At 46.5% G+C, this 17,904-nt stretch overlaps 1 protein-coding gene and 1 non-coding gene across 5 annotated transcripts in view; both read left to right on the plus strand.

Moving 5' to 3' along the window:
- The window catches only part of LOC124781819 (paired box protein Pax-5-like), a 278,178-nt gene that overhangs the window by 118,366 nt on the left and 141,908 nt on the right, over nucleotides 1-17,904 (plus strand). The window lies entirely within an intron of this gene.
- Nucleotides 14,030-14,104, plus strand: Trnas-cga. The gene has a single exon. It is a non-coding gene; the product is annotated as a tRNA-Ser (tRNA).

The following is a 17,904-nucleotide window of genomic DNA, read 5'->3' on the forward strand; positions in this document are numbered from 1 at the left end:
CCATCAAATTGAATGAAAACTTTACGAACAAAAAGTCAGAAGTTGAAAATATTTTTAATAATCATTTTCTAAATGTTGTGGATATAGTAGGATCCAGGTGTTCATTAGAAGATGCTAGGCTGTTAATGGAAGAGGCCATACCTATGCAATTTGATACAATTGAAATCTCACCCACTTCTCCCTCTGAAATTAGGAAAATAATAAACTTGCTTAAAAGCAAAAACTCACATGGAATTGATGGCATTTCCAGCAAAATACTAAAAGCTTGTTCTCAACAGATAAGTAAGATTCTCAGCCACTTGTGTAATAGCTCTCTGGAACAGGGCATTTTCCCTGATAGACTGAAATATGCTATTGTTATACCTTTGCATAAAAAGGGGGATAGATCTGATGTCAACAATTACCGTCCAATCTCCCTTCTAACAGCTTTATCCAAAATTTTTGAGAAAGTAATGTATTCAAGAGTAGCTTCACATATCTGTAAAAATGAAGTACTAACAAAATGTCAGTTTGGTTTCCAGAAAGGTTTTTCAACAGAAAATGCCATATATGCTTTCACCAGTCAAATTTTGAATGATCTGAATAACCGAACACCACCCATTGGGATTTTTTGTGATCTCTCAAAGGCTTTTGATTGTGTAAATCATGAAATTCTGCTAGACAAGCTCAAGTATTGTGGCATGAGTGGGACAGTGCACAAATGGTTTAATTCGTACCTAACTGGAAGAGTGCAGAAAGTTGAAATAAGTAGTTCTCGTAACATGCAAAAATCAGCACATTCCTCAAACTGGGGAACTATCAAGAATGGGGTTCCACAAGGGTCAGTCTTGGTTCCTTTGTTGTTCTTATTGTATATTAATGACTTGCCATTCTATATTCATGAAGAGGCAAAGTTAGTTCTCTTCGCTGATGATACAAGTATAGTAATCACACCTGAGAAACAAGAATTAACTGATGAAATTGTCAATACTGTCTTTCAGAAAATTACTAAGTGGTTCCTTGTAAACGGACTCTCACTGAATTTTGATAAGACACAGTACATACAGTTCCGTACAGTGAATGTTATGACGCCATTAATAAATATAGACCTTAATCAGAAGCATATAGCTAAGGTAGAATATTCCAAATTTTTAGGTATGTCCATTGATGAGAGATTAAATTGGAAGAAACACATTGATGATCTGCTGAAATGTTTGAGTTCAGCTACTTATGCAATAAGGGTCATTGCAAATTTTGGTGATAAACATCTTAGTAAATTAGCTTACTACGCCTATTTTCACTCACTGCTTTCATGTGGCATCATATTTTGGGGTAATTCATCACTGAGGAATAAAGTATTTATTGCACAAAAGCGTGTAATCAGAATAATAGCTGGAGTCCATCCAAGATCATCCTGCAGACATTTATTTAAGGATCTAGGGATATTCACAGTAGCTTCTCAGTATATATACTCTCTTATGAAATTTGTTATTAACAACCAAACCCAATTCAAAAGTAATAGCAGTGTGCATAACTACAATACTAGGAGAAAGGACGATCTTCACTATTCAAGATTAAATCTAACTTTGGCACAGAAAGGGGTGAATTATACTGGCACTAAAGTCTTTGGTCACTTACCAAATAGTATCAAAAGTCTGACAGATAACCAACAAGTATTTAAGAAGAAATTAAAAGAATTTCTGAATGACAACTCCTTCTACTCCATAGAGGAATTTTTAGATATAAATTAAGAAAAAAAAGAAAAAAAATAATAAAAAAATAAATAAATAAATAAAATAAAAAATAAAGAAAAACAAAAAAACACAAAAAAATAAAGTTGTTATATTAACTTAAGTATGTTGTTAAATTAACCTAATTATGTCATGTATTGGAAAATTCGACTCGTTCCACATCATTACGAAATATCGTATTCATGATCCATGGAACTAGTATTAATCTAATCTAATCTAATCTAATCTAATCTAATCAGCGGCCTCAGTACTCATTAGACTTCGTGAGAGGGCAGAATGGGACGCTCTGCGGAACTCACGGACTTCGCACGTCGTCAGGTGAACTTTGCACGTGGTCAGGTGATTGGGTGTCACTGCGTCATACATCTGTAAGCGAGATTTCCACACTCCTAAGCATCCCTAGGTCCACTGTTTCCGATGTGGTATCGCAGTGGAAACATGAAGGGACGCGTACAGCACAAAAGCGTTCAGGCCGACCTCGTCTGTTGACGGACACAGACCGACGATAGTTGAAGAGGGTCGTAATATGTAATAGGCAGGCATCTATCCGGACCATCACACAGGCACTCCAAACTGCATCAGGATCCACTGCAAGTACCATGACAGGCAGGAGGTGAGAACACATGGATTTCATGGTCGAGCGGTTACTCACAAGCCACACATCACGCCGGTAAATGCCAAACGACGCCTCGCTTGATGTAAGGAGTGTAAACGTTGGACGATTGAACAGTGGAAAAACATTGTTTGAAGTGGCGAATCACGGTACACAATGTGGTGATCCGATGGCAGGATTTGGGTATGGCGAATGCCCGGTGAACGTCATCTGACAGCGTGTGCAGTGCCAACAGTAAAATTCGGAGGCGGTGGTGTTATGGTGTGGTTATGTTTTTCATGAAGGGGGCTTGCAGCAGTTGTTGGTTTGCGTGGCACTCTCAAAGCACAGGCCTACATTGATGTTGTAAGCACCTTCTTGCTTCCCACTGTTGAAGAGCCATTCGGAGATGCCGATTGCATCTTTCAACACGATCGAGCACCTGTTCATAATGCACGGACTGTGGCGGAGTGGTTACACGACAATAACATCCCTGTAATGGACTGGCCTGCACAGAGCCTTGACCTAAACCCTATAGAACACTTTTCGGATGTTTTGGAACGCCGACGTCGTGCCAGGCCTCACCGACCGACATCGATACCTCTCCTCTGTGCAGCACTCCGTGAAGAATGGGCTGTCATTACCCAAGAAACCTTTCAGCACCTGAATGAACGTATGCCTTCGAGAGTGGAAGCTGTTAGTAAGGCTAAGGGTGGGCCAATACCATACTGAATTCCAGGATTACCGATGGAGGGCGCCACGAAGTTGTAAGTCATTTTGAGCCAGGTTTACGGATACTTTTGATCACATGGTGTATATCTTACAGGGCACCCACTCTTATAGTCGTTAATGAATTTGAATTGTGCATGCTAAACAATTGTGAAAGTATCAACGTTACAAAGGCATACTTTCCGGTGAGAATTGCAAAGCTAAGACTACCAGTTGTCAAAGTTAGTCGACGAGTTGGAGTAGTTTAATAATTTCCCTTCTCTGAAATGTATTGTAATCTGACTATATGACGATTGTAGTGACTGTTTGTCTAAATCAAGAACCGAAGAATCCTAAAGATCTGAGGATACATTGACTAACGTGAGATAGTGAAACTTATCATGAATCTCAAGTATAAACTCTTGCTCATCGTATGCCGGAGCTGTAAGTGACGCTCTCCGTAATATTCGTTGTGATAGCAGCAGAGTGGAGACACCACGCTGCGCTGCCGTGAAGTTCGGCGCCACCAACGTATGATATGTTAAAACGAGCGTGAAAAGGAGGAAGAAGTTATGTCTCTTGTTGAATGCAAGTCTGTCTTGTGATTTATCTCCTCTGTCCGTCTGTCGTGCTGTTGATGTAAGGCAAAGATACACGTTTAACTCAGCTGTTCGTCATGGCTTTTACTATAGCGTGAGCGATAAGGTATGCGAAAATCCATCAGAATCTCCATTATTCCTGCATATTTCTGTCTTTAATACAAGGACCTTCAGCATTTTACACTTTGCTCCCTATGCCCATAAGGGAGCGCGTTTACCAGATACAACTGTGTTGGGCGTTAATGAAGCTCATTCTTCGCGACTGGAGCTGTCGAAAGAAACAATTACTGAGGTGAACGGCTGACTGACGCTACTGACTCCACATTGCATACGGTAATTACGGTTCGGAAATGTAAGCAGATCTATACCTAGAGACTTTGTGGTGAGGGTACCAATGCGAAAACGCGCGTCGAACAGGTACTTTCAGTTATAACATTTCCGCTTGATGCATTTGACCACTTGTGATTGTTTGGTTCTTCGTTGAATTTACTTCTTGTATACAGTACAACTTAAAATTTCGGCATAATTTTGTTGTAAATGCATCTTCTGACTGCTATTCTGCTCTTCCTGTAGAAGGACTTGTCACTGAGAGAATTATATTTACACTAGGGCGTTAGTAGATATCGCATATGTTACTTGCGCAAGAAACGATATTGTAACCGTGGAAACGAAATCAGCTTCTGCGAATCTCTTCGAATGACTTTCTGTTTACTGCAGGCAGTGAGTTTGGGAGTACACATAGCAGGATTGTGTGGGAGAACACTATAGAAAAGCAGACAGTACACTGTAACCAGTGACAGTTTAATATCGTGTGAAGCCTCTTCAGGTGCATGTTTCCTATAACTCGAAAGGAATCTTTATGAAATAAATTGTGAATGGTTAAAGCGTACAGTCTGGTTTCTACACTGTAGATTTACGAATGGTATACTTTAAAGAGGCACTGGGGTTTTTCTGCAGAGGACTGTATCTGGCCACAAAAGAGTGGTGAGGTATCCCGCGCCTGGAATGGGACTGGTAGTACGTGTCAGAGGCCTAAGCAGACACGATACGTTTCTCCGCCTGTATCCGGTTAGCGAGTGTGCTGCCCTGGAATTGGTTTGATTCCAGAGGCGGTAGATTACGGCTCGCATTCTGGGATCCGGACAGCCACTCCAAGTGTAGAGTCCGGCGGCAGAAGTCAGACGGGGCAGCGAGAGGACGGGGGGGTTGGCCCATTGTGAGGGCGGCGCGAGGGTGCGAATGGAGTGAGTCGGGAGGAGTCCATAAGGCAGCGGCCGCACCTGGCCCCGATGTATTGTGCTGGGCCGGCCGGCCGGCACAAAAGCCGCCTCGGCCGCCTTCTGGACGCTGGACGCTCCCCCGCGGCCACTGCGCTTCTGGACACCTGGACGCCGAGGACGCTCTTTCTGCTTGAGCGCTCACCAGTGTCAGGTAATCTGCCACGGACGACTTCGTCCCGAGCTGGGGATGAGGGACGTAACGTATGAGATGTAATTGGAACCACGATACTGCATCTCATTGTTCCCATAGACAAAACAACTTGGATGGAAATCGTTCAGGTGCTAGGCTGTCAAGGGATCGAAGCCTGACCCAGCGTAGTTGTGCCTCCATGGGCACTACGTTACTGAACTGGAATATTTTCGTAAACGAAGCACAGAAAGCTATCGTGCAATTTCTTCTTTTCGTCATTTTTCGATATAGTCACTTGGTACGTGGGCACTGTATGAACAAGTTTCATGGAGCCGTCACGGAGGCAGCCAAGTCGTCACCATCGTCTAGATTTTTACACCGGAGCCGTAATGATGGTCCGGCCGGCCGCGGAGGGCGAGCGGTTCTGGGCGCTTCAGTCCGGAACCGCGCGACTGCTACGGTCGCAAGTTCGAATCCTGCCTCGGGCATGGATGTGTGTGATGTCCTTAGGTTAGTTAGGTATAAGTAGTTCTAAGTTCTAGGGGACTGATGACCTCTGCTGTCCCATAGTGCTCAGAGCCATTTGTACCATTTTTTTTCGTAATGATGGTCCTCGGACGCCTTGCTTTATTTTACGAATCACATGAAAACCACAGAGCACCCCAATTTTCACTGTGAAGTGGGTGCGTAATTGTCGCGGATTTCACTGTACTAAAGGTTGTATTTTGATATTTTAAAAATTGTGTAGCGAATATTTGTGTTGGTGCTCCGTGAACTTGCGTTTCGTTTAGGATTCATAATGGTGAGTCGATCTCCCATCTCAAGTCACGTTGTTAAGGGCAGATGGAGCAACACGTTCTGCTGTGAGGATATCAATGACAAAAGGTTGCTTCGGTAGCAGCTGTACTGGTCGCTTCCCGTTTCTCCTCCTTTTTCACACACTCAACCAGTGCTGGTCGTGATAATATTAGGTGCGTCAAGTTATGATAAAAGTATACGTAGCTACGGGGAGTTAGCAACAGCCAAGAATAATAATCATTCGTTACGCAGGCGAAAAGTTGTTAATATGTGCGACATTGTTTGCAAGTAAATCGCGTGCCCAATGCTATTACTCACTGCGCGTAATAAGCGCTATGCTTTGCACGACATAACCATTCGCTCTATGGGAGAAGCCACCAGTACAACACAGCTACGTAACTAAAGAAATTTGTAGGGAACATAGGCTGACCTTTGACTGAAAAATAATACTTTATGCTTTCAAATGGGTCATTAACCCATTAGTTTATCATATAGGTTCTTTCAGAGGCATTTTTACAAATTTATTTCGTAGTAAGAGTAACCAGATCGGAGCAATACGTATTCTCATCAAAGAAATTATTTCAGTTAATATTCTGTCAAAAACCGATCGGTATAGCTTTCTCTCTTAAATAACATAGGTAGTGCTTCTTTATTTATTGAATAAAGCCCGTAATATTTGCTGTTAAGTTGTTGTGGCGTAATGGCGGCTGATGGTCGCTAACCAACAATGCTTTTGGGGCAAAGCTTTGCAAAGCTAGAAAAATTCTTATTATTCAATTCCATATCACAGGAGGGAAGTGAAGGTAAAGGAAACCATGACAACTTGAAATTAACAGTTGACGTATTATCCGAACACGCTTACATGACAGATACTGCTTCGTTTCATGAGATACGCTAGTACAGAGATGCTCTCTCTCTCTCTCTCTCTCTCTCTCTCTCTCTCTCGAGCCCAGCAGCCGAATCAGAGCGAACAAAAGTTAACACATTATATTACTTTCGAAGTTCTGTGATGTTACTGTCTCTGTCACACGCCCTTTCTTTAGTCCAACACTTTACACTGTATTTCATTCAGTATTTATCGAATTACCAGTGGACGACACACAGTGAGGAGCTGACCTCACGCAGTTCGCACCTAAGCGAAAATACAGATTCACAAGTATTGCCTTTGACCAATGCATCACCTCGCTCGCTACTTGTACGAACAGCAAGTGGGGGTGGTCCGAGAACCGGCCCCCCGAGGAACTACGCTATTGTTTTTCTACGAGGGCGATTTGGGGCCACCGTGACACACCACCCGCATCAGTTCTCCTCCTCGGGGATAAAGTGGAGTGTCAGCCAGTGTGGTGCGGCAAATGAAGAAAGCGCGTGGCCGTCTTCGCTCCAGATGTAAATGCGCGGCCGGCCACAAAGGGCGGTGGCGGCGGCTGATGCGAATTGTGTGTCGCGCCACGCGCCGCTCGCCGCTGCCGCCGCCGCTCCCGGGCGCCTCTTTTTAGCCGCGATGATGGATCGGCCATTGTGGGCCACGCGGCCGCCACCCACCCACCCTCCCCCGCCCTGCCCGCTCCACTGCAGGCGTGCGGCGAGCCACTCCGGGCGTCGCGTTCCACGAGCTCACTCAAACAGCGGACGCAGTCTGCCTCGTACTACGCTCGGCGGGCCACGTCACGCTGCGTCGCAGGGGGTTCACAGTTCTACAGTATGTATTTCCCCTTCCTGTTCCATTCGCGTTAAGTGGGAAGGACGAACTCGGGCTCATACAGAGCTGTTCCTACTGTCCAGTTTTAGCATCGAGCTCATTACGCGAGGTACTTGTTAGAAGAAGTAATGTGGCCCGTTCTAGTATGTGGAGAGTCTCGCTGTTTCGTCTCCGCGATGCACAACGTTGCCCTTCTAACGTGTCCCACACTGGCTTGTTGAGTGTATCCGACACTCTCTTCTACTGACAAAACAACTCGTGACGAACCGTGTAGCACCGGCCGGTGTGGCCGTGCGGTTCTAGGCGCTACAGTCTCGAACCGCGTGACCGTTACGGTCGCAGGTTCGAATCCTGCCTCGGGCATGGATGTGTGTGGTATCCTTAGGTTAGTTAGGTTCAATTAGTTCTAAGTTCTAGGGGACTGATGACCACAGATGTTAAGTCCCATAGTGCTCAGAGCCATTTGAACCAGCCGAACCGTGTACCCATTTTTAGTATCTTGTTTATCTATTTCAAAATGGTTCAAATGGCTCTGAGCACTATGGGACTTAACATCTGAGGTCATCAGTCCCCTAGAACTTTGAACTACTTAAACCTAACTAACCTAAGGAGATCACACACATCCATGCCCGAGGCAGGATTCGAACCTGCGGCCGGCCTTATCTGTTTCGTCAGTCAAACTTCTTACTGATCCCACACTGGCGAATAAAACACAGGAATTGTTCGAGCGAGGCATTTATAACCGACGTTTCTTCTTCTTCTTCCGCTTACGCAATAGACCCGCAGCGAGCGCAGGGGCGGCGTGGTTAAAACGGATTTGGCAAGGTTAGTTTTAGAGGTGGCCGGATGCCCTTCCTGCCACCACCCCGTACCCCTCAGGAATGGAATCAGTGTACCCCAGCTGTCTGCATCTAGAGTAAATCGTGAAATAGTGTGAACATGTTTCAAATGTCTGCAACGCGTGTAACTGAGGCGGAACGTGGGGACCAGCCCGGTATTCAGCTAGCGGGATGTGGAAAACCGCCTAAAAACCACATCTAGGCTGGCCGGCACACCGGCCCTCGTCGTTAATCCGCCGGGCGGGTTCGATCCGGGGCCGGCGCGCCTACCCGAGTCCAGGAAGCAGCGCGTTAGCGCTCTCGGCTACACTGGCGGGTATTTATAACCGACGTTTATAGTGCGTAAATTACTCTTTAGGACTCTTCGGTCTGTCCAGCGACCGATCGCCCGCGTTTCTTTATCTTCAAGGTCAGCTGTTAATGTGTGCATCATTTGCAAATCTCTCTGCATTCTGGAACAAGTTTGTAACGGCGTCACCTCCCTGTTCATAGCTGCGTCTTCTGCGATCAGACTCGTAGTCCTGTAGCCTTTACCCGCCTGTCACTAAAGGGCCTCGTGAAAGGAGTCGGCCCGACTGCTCCGGCGCACATCCGCCACGTCACCCGCACGCTGAGCTGTTGTGCCCATCCGCAACTCTTCTGCCGACGACCTCAAAATGGCCGCAACCGACACTCGCTCAGTCGTAGTCAGCTAAGGCCGGGCTCGAAAATTTCCGCGACAGATTTCCGCTGTTGGTTCACTCGCACTACACTGGAGAGTTCGCGGTTTCATGTTTTCTGTGCCCCTTATCCCGAAAGCTGATGAGCCAGTCTTTAGGTAACCACATCAAACAGCTTCCTTTTATTACGACGCCAGTAAAAAAAATATGAATACGGGGAGACTCCGAACTTCATAGCGTATCTGCTTTACATACCTCGAGATCTGTCTGTGTAAGCGCCACGAGAAAGAAATACTCACTAATTTGCTAACCAGATGTTCCATATACCGCTTGCACGAAATCTAGGGTAATTATGCGGAACTTGTTGGTTTACAGGTTTTCGTGTTTGTGATTTGTTTGTCGTTATAACAACATTAAATAACAAAACGGCTTAAATTTATAAAACACCACTATTAACCTCTGACGGTATTCGTGTTTCTAGCGAAACACACATATCATTATCATTATCATCATTATCATCATCATCATCATCATCATCATCATCACCTGTCTTTGTTACAGCTGCTGCTGAATCCCGCACCTCATTATCTAGTCTTGTTCGTCACTCAGTCACCCGGCTGTAGTCTTCGGGTATTAATTCAAACTTAATAATAAAATAAATAATTTACTCTTATATACTCCATATTACCCATTTTAATTAATAGAGATTTGAGACTAGGGTTCTATCAGACATTGCTGGGTAAATTATCAAGGACTTCTAGTGGCTTTCGAGCAGCCGCCGATATCTTTAAACAGTGTGTAATGACGATTGGTTTTTCTTCCAGTCTTTTATCAGTAGACACTGGTATTCATCTATAACCGTAACGCTTTGATAAAGACGCATTTCATCAGCGAATATACAGGATTAGTCGCGTAAAACAAAATACACTTTTTATTCCGTGCACAATTCCAGATATCGAAACCCGTCGAGAACGAGTACACAGATTTCTTCTTTGTTGGGTCATCTGACTTCTGACTGGTTTGGTGCGACCCCCACAAGTCCTCTCCTGTGCCAAGCCCTCCATCTCAGAGTAGCACTTGGAACCTACGACCTCGGTTATTTGCTGGATGTATTCCAGTCCCTGTTTTCCTCTACAGTTTTCACCCTCTACAGCTCCCTGTAGTACCATGGAAGTTATTCCGTGATTCCTTTACAGATGTCCTGCCATCCTATCTCTTCTTCTTGTCGCTGTTTTCCGTATATTCCTTTCCTCGACGGTTCTGAGTAGAACGTCCTCATTACATACCTTGTCAGTCTACCTAATTTTCAGCATTCTTCTGTAGCACCACATCTCAGGTGCTTCGATTCTCCTCTTTTTCAGTTTTGTCGCAGTCTTGAGCATGAAAAACAGTGCTCCAAATGTACATTCTCAAGATTTTCTTCCTCAAATTAAGGCTTATGTTTGATACTAGTAGACAGCTATTGACGAGAAATACTCTTTTTGCCAGTGCTAGTCTGCTTTTTATGTCCCCCTTACTCCGTCTGTTATTGGTTATTATGCTGCCTAGGTAGCAGAATTCCTTAACTTCATCTACTTCAAGATCACAATCCGTATGTTCTCATTTCTGCTACTTCTCGTTACTTCGATTTACTCCCAGTCCACATTCTGTACACATTAGACTGATCGTTCCATTCTGTAATTCTTCTTTACTTTCACTGAGGATAGGTATATCATCAGCGAATCGTTATCATTGATATCATTTCACCTTGAATTTTAATTACACTCTTGAACCTTTCTTTTATTTCCGTAATTGTTTCTGTCGATGTATAGATTGAACGATAGGGGCGAAAGACCACATCCTGCCGTACACCTTTTTTAATATAACTGTTGATGTGCCGCTTGTTAATGTGAGCGTTGGAACATTCCAGTCTGAGAGCTTTCGAATGTTGTTAAAAATTACATTAAAAAGTCCTTAAAATCATGTGTTGCTTGAAGAAGAAACGTTGCTGTGCTGGATGCACGCACGAAAGACGATAGAATGATACGTTTAAAAACATGCAGTGTCTCAGTATCTCGGCTGATATAGTAGATACCGACATAAGAAAATTACGTGCTCCTCTGCGTACTAGTTTCAGTAGCCGGAAACCGTATGAACTTGTCCACGAAATAAGAGCCTTCAGCCTTACGCAGCTGTTCCTGAACTAAATGCGAAGGTGCAGTCGGAATGCATAACTCCTCGAAGAGGCGCCAACAAGATGAGTGTGGCTGCACGGCACGGCTCGCAAAGTGTGCTCGCAACATCAGTCTGCTACTACGCTGTAACGACAGATTTCTTCCTCCCGCTACGTAGTATACGTCGCCCCCCTCCTCTCAGCCCCCTCCGCTCTCTCTCTCATTCTCTCTCTCCCTCTCCCCCTCTCTGCCTGGGAGGCCGTGTGGGAGGCGGCAGCTCAAAGTTGTAGCAGCTGCTATTGCGGCGCGTCCCCGTGTCCAGCGTTTTGTCTGGAGTCGGCCCCGGGAGCTGCAGCGTCTGATGGCTTAATGATGGAGCGCGCCGAGCCGTGAAACCCGCCGCTGATGGCCTCGTGTCATCATCCCTTGTCATCAATTTTGCGACCCGCCGACAGCGTCCCGACCGCCACGTGAATCATCAAACATACGCACCGCCGCGCTTCCTCTCCACACAATCTGAGTTTATCACTCTCTTAATTACATCACTTGACTCTTTATCTCGAAACAACCTGCTTCTTCCCTAACCGACACTGTACTCACGAAGTTGTACGACACATTATGAAAGCATGCACATTACTAATGTAACAGTTGTACGAAAAACTGTCGTAAGACATACAGAGTGATAGAATAAAGGAATTTCAAGTGCTACCGAAAAACTGCCTGAACCGTTCTGACGTGTATTCTTTGTTGTTCGACAGCCTGCAACAGTTAGTTGCAATTGAGAGATGAACGTCACAAGTCGCACTGGGTATTGTCCGTTCTGCATCGCTCAATCACTACGTAATTACGATATCATCTGCGTTATGTCGGTAGTATATATACACTCCTGGAAATGGAACAAAGAACACATTGACACCGGTGTGTCAGACCCACCATACTTGCTCCGGACACTGCGAGAGGGCTGTACAAGCAATGATCACACGCACGGCACAGCGGACACACCAGGAACCGCGGTGTTGGCCGTCGAATGGCGCTAGTTGCGCAGCATTTGTGCACCGCCGCCGTCAGTGTCAGCCAGTTTGCCGTGGCATACGGAGCTCCATCGCAGTCTTTAACACTGGTAGCATGCCGCGACAGCGTGGACGTGAACCGTATGTGCAGTTGACGGACTTTGAGCGAGGGCGTATAGTGGGCATGCGGGAGGCCGGGTGGACGTACCGCCGAATTGCTCAACACGTGGGGCGTGAGGTCTCCACAGTACATCGATGTTGTCGCCAGTGGTCGGCGGAAGGTGCACATGCCCGTCGACCTGGGACCGGACCGCAGCGACGCACGGATGCACGCCAAGACAGTAGGACCCTACGCAGTGCCGTAGGGGACCGCACCGCCACTTCCCAGCAAATTAGGGGCACTGTTGCTCCTGGGGAATCGGCGAGGACCATTCGCAACCGTCTCCATGAAGCTGGGCTACGGTCCCGCACACCGTTAGGCCGTCTTCCGCTCACGCCCCAACATCGTGCAGCCCGCCTCCAGTAGTGTCGCGACAGGCGTGAATGGAGGGACGAATTGAGACGTGTCGTCTTCAGCGATGAGAGTCGCTTCTGCGTTGGTGCCAATGATGGTCGTATGCGTGTTTGGCGCCGTGCAGATGAGCGCCACAATCAGGACTGCATACGACCGAGGCACACAGGGCCAACACCCGGCATCATGGTGTGGGGAGCGATCTCCTACACTGGCCGTACACCACCGGTGATCGTCGAGGGGACACTGAATAGTGCACGGTACATCCAAACCGTCATCGAACCCATCGTTCTACCATTCCTAGACCGGCAAGGGAACTTGCTGTTCCAACAGGACAATGCACGTCCGCATGTATCCCGTGCCACCCAACGTGCTCTAGAAGGTGTAAGTCAACTACCCTGGCCAGCAAGATCTCCGGATCTGTCCCCCATTGAGCATGTTTGGGACTGGATGAAGCGTCGTCTCACGCGGTCTGCACGTCCAGCACGAACGCTGGTCCAACTGAGGCGTCAGGTGGAAATGGCATGGCAAGCCGTTCCACAGGACTACATCGAGCATCTCTACGATCGTCTCCATGGGAGAATAGCAGCCTGCATTGCTGCGAAAGTTGGATATACACTGTACTAGTGCCGACATTGTGCATGCTCTGTTGCCTGTGTCTATGTGCCTGTGGTTCTGTCAGTGTGATCATGTGATGTATCTGACCCCAGAAATGTGTCAATAAAGTTTCCCCTTCCTGGGACAATGAATTCACGGTGTTCTTATTTCAATTTCCAGGAGTGTAGGTACGATGAGAAAAAGGCGTTTCTTTTGCGTAAAAACAGAACCACTTATTGATTTGTGATATTGCCATTAAAGTTTTGTTCCCCATAAAAGGAGTGACATGTGTGCAGAGCAGTTTGGTTCGCCACATTGTCTACTAGGAGCTTGGCTGTCTTTCACCTTGTTGCTGTTAGGATATTCACACTTAAACGGCGATAGACAGGCGAGAAAAACGGGATATTCTGTCACGAATGAAAGTGTAGCGAACATTACGACTAGTTACTCCGCAGTGTCAAATCTGTGGTGAATATTTTTTCTTCTGCTTGCATTGAATAATATAGAGTGAGATTCCAGAATGAGATTTACACTCTGCAGCGGAGTGTGCGCTGATATGAAACTTCCTGGCAGATTAAAACTGTGTGCCCGACCGAGACTCGAACTCGGGACCTTTGCCTTTCGCGGGCAAGCGCTCTACCACGCAGGAGAGCTTGTGTAAAGTTTGGAAGGTAGGAGACGAGGTACTGGCAGAAGTAAAGCTGTGAGTACCGGGCGTGAGTCGTGCTCCGGTAGCTCAGTTGGTAGAGCACTTGCCCGCGAAAGGCAAAGGTCCCGAGTTCGAGTCTCGGTCGGGCACACAGTTTTAATCTGCCAGTAAGTTTCATAGAGTGAGATTGTTAATGGATTATAGGACGATAATCATATCCCAAAGTTCAGCACGTGGCCGGGGAATGGACGCAGACGCCAACGCAACAGCCTCCAGTACAAGGCTCAAGTAATTCACAAAGAACCTATCTTACGGTCCAATGTTTTCCTCGACGATCATACACCATCAACACTTGTCCTGCAATGTTACCGTGTGAGTGCTTCATACTGCCTCTGACACAGAAAGAAAGCTTAGAATTTAGCGTCGACGACGAGATCATTAGAGTCAGCATGCAAGCTCGGTGTGGGGAAGGAAATCGACCGTGTTCTACAATGGAAGTATTTCATTTAAGCTGTTTAGAGGATCCGCGGAAAAGCTAAGCGTTGATGGTCGAACAGCAGGGATTTGGAACCCGTCCTTTCGAGTGCAGGTCAGGTGGAGCACCTCGCTTAGTATCAAACGAGTCGTCGTTGAAAGAATTATTTCGGTATTGGGAAAAATACGGAAAATAGAGACTGGTTTACACGTCTCGAGTCCTTGTGGCCCCACTGGGAAAATGCTTGTGCGTTTTCTTGACTTGGAAACCAGCTCGCGCAACAAGTTTCGTGAACGTGCATCCGTAGCGTTTAACTGCTAACTAGAGCTACGGTACCGTTTGGTTTTTGTAACATGTAAACGTAATGGCTGGGGCTGCAAGGCTCCACGAGTGTCAGAGAAACATTTTAGAACTATTTATTTTTCAAGATTAGTCATTCACCGATTGCTACACGTGTCTTCGGTCCTGTCCGAGGCCGCGTGAGGCTTCATGTTGAGGAATCTGCCTCCTTGTCGCGCCACTGTCTTTCCGCCGGGTTTGCCTCAGCCAGCTGGAGTGTTGGAGACTCGTCTTTCATTTTTCACCGTCTCCCGTCTGCTTAAGGTCAAGTAGGGTGCGTTGCCCAGGGACCTTCGAGGACAGGCAAGTACAGGGTTATTACAAATGACTGAAGCGATTTCACAGCTCTACAATAACTTTATTATTTGAGATATTTTCACAATGCTTTGCACACACATACAAAAAGTCAGAAAGTTTTTTTAGGTATTCACAAATGTTCGATATGTGCCCCTTTAGTGATTCGGCAGACATCAAGCCGATAATCAAGTTCCTCCCACACTCGGCGCAGCATGTCCCCATCAATGAGTTTGAAGGCATCGTTCATGCGAGCTCGCAGTTCTGGCCCGTTTCTTGGTAGAGGAGGTTCAAACACTGAAACTTTCACATAACCCCACAGAAAGAAATCCAATGGGGTTAAGTCGGGAGAGCGTGGACGCCATGACATGAATTTCTGATCATGATCTCCACCACGACCGATCCATCGGTTTTCCAATCTCCTGTTTAAGAAATGCCGAACATCATGATGGAAGTGCGGTGGAGCACCATCCTGTTGAAAGATTAAGTCGGCGCTGTCGGTCTCCAGTTGTGGCATGAGCCAGTTTTCCAGCATGTCCAGATACACGTGTCCTGTAACGTTTTTTTCGCAGAAGAAAAAGGGGCCGTAAACTTTAAGCCGTGAGATTGCACAAAACACGTTAACTTTTGGTGAAATGCGAATTTGCTGCACGAATGCGTGAGGATTCTCTACCGCCCAGATTCGCACATTGTGTCTGTTGACTTCACTATTAAGACAAAATGTTGCTTCATCACTGGAAACAAGTTTCGCACTGAACGCATCCTCTTCCATGAGCTGTTGCAACCGCGCCGACAATTCAAAGCGTTTGACTTTGTCATCGAGTGTCAGGGCTTGTAGCAATTGTAAACGGTAAGGCTTCTGCTTTAGCCTTTTCCGTAAGATTTTCCGAACCGTCTGCTGTGGTACGTTTAGCTGCCTGCTTGCTTTATTCGTCGACTTCCGCGGGCTACGCGTGAAACTTGTCCGCACGCGTTCAACCGTTTCTTCGCTCACTGCAGGCCGACCCGTTGATTTCGCCTTACAGAGGCATCCAGAAGCTTTAAACTGCTCATACCATCGTCGAATCGAGTTAGCAGTTGGTGGATCTTTGTTGAACTTCGTCCTGAAGTGTCGTTGCACTGTTATGACTGACTGATGTGAGTGCATTTCAAGCACGACATACGCTCTCTCGGCTCCTGTCGCCATTTTGTCTCACTGCGCTCTCGAGCGCTCTGGCGGCAGAACCTGAAGTGCGGCTTCAGCCGAACAAAACTTTATGAGTTTTTCTACGTATCTGTGGTGTGTCGTGACGATATGTCAATGAATGGAGCTACAGTGAATTTGTGAAATCGTTTCAATCATTTGTAATAGCCCTGTAGAATTTGCCAGTAGAACTATTGAGATATCGCAGAGGCACTTATCTCCAGGTCAGTGTCCTAACCTCTCCAGCAATGGCCAGGACCTTTGAGACCGTGCCACCCTTAATCCTGGTGACCACTCGTTCCTTGATAGGAAGTGAACCGAAACATATCTTGATGTATACCAGTTTCCTTTAGGCCTCCTGGTAGCCAGCTGCTTCGATCCCGAATCTTTGAAATGCTGATCGAGCATTTTATCAATTGAGCAGCATATTTGTCCAAATGTAAATGGTATTCAATACAATTGTGAGCTGCCAAGTGACGCGATACTTGTGTAGCAGCCGATTGGATAGATGTTGATGGGTATATATTGATCTAGATAAGTCCTCCGAGAAGTGGATGCGGCCCAAGTGAGGAGACTGTTACCTGCACTTAGTAAGACCACGAGAATGGAATTAAGTCCAGTGGCTGTGTTTAGGGGGGAGCTGGAGCCCTGTGGCTGCGCAGGCAGTTTGCTCAGTTTGGTGGCGACACGGAGCGCTGCGGAAGCTGGCAGCGGCGCGAGTTGCGGCGGGGCCGGCCGGCAGGGACAGCAGCGGCAGGAAGCCCAGCAGGCCAGGGCCCACAATGGCGCGCGCTTCCGAGACCACTAAACTTGGCCCCCGTCTTACGGCGCTCGAGATTCAGGGCCCGCTGGACACGGAACGCCGCTCGATTTCCCGGCCTTCTGGACTGCGCGGCGCTGCAGGCGACAAGGAGCAAGGCGGAGTCGTGTGCAGGCAGTGAAGCAGTATCTGGTGTGTCCCAAGGCACAGTGTCAGGACCGTTGCTGTTCGTGTTACGCATTGGTGACTTTGCGGGTGGTTTCGGTTGTACGTCAGCTTATTTACTGCCATGAGCAAATTGCATCTGGCAAAAATTCTGGCAGTAATCAGTTAGACTTTGACATAATATCAACCTGATGCGTAAACTTGTAATTACCTCTTCACGAACATAAATGTAAAGCTGTTCATTTCGAAAAACACGTAAGTTGATATCATTTGACTATAGAAGTTCAAAAATGGTTCAAATGGCTCTGAGCACTATGGGACTTAACATTTGAGGTTATCAGTCCCCTAGAACTTAGAACTACTTAAACCTAACTAACCGAAGGACAGCACACACATCCATGCCCGAGACAGGATTCAAACCTGCGGCCGTAGCAGTCGCGCGGTTCCGGACTGAAGTGCCTAGAATCGCTCGGTCAATGCGGCCGGCGACTATAGAAGTAATGAGTGACAAATAGAGATGGTCATATCAATGAAGAATATATATATATATATATATGAAACATTGTAAACGGATATGGAGTGGAACTACGTAGGTCACTTGTATATATGGCGAATTCACAAGCTTTGATTCATTGGCAGGATGTTGGGAAACTGCTGTCCGGTTTGTGTGCAAAAGAGATTGGACATAAAACACTTGTGCGGCCCATGCGTGAATATTCTTCTCTTGTGTGGGA

The sequence above is a fragment of the Schistocerca piceifrons genome, chromosome 1, assembly GCF_021461385.2.
Source record: "Schistocerca piceifrons isolate TAMUIC-IGC-003096 chromosome 1, iqSchPice1.1, whole genome shotgun sequence".
Lineage (NCBI taxonomy): Eukaryota > Metazoa > Arthropoda > Insecta > Orthoptera > Acrididae > Schistocerca > Schistocerca piceifrons.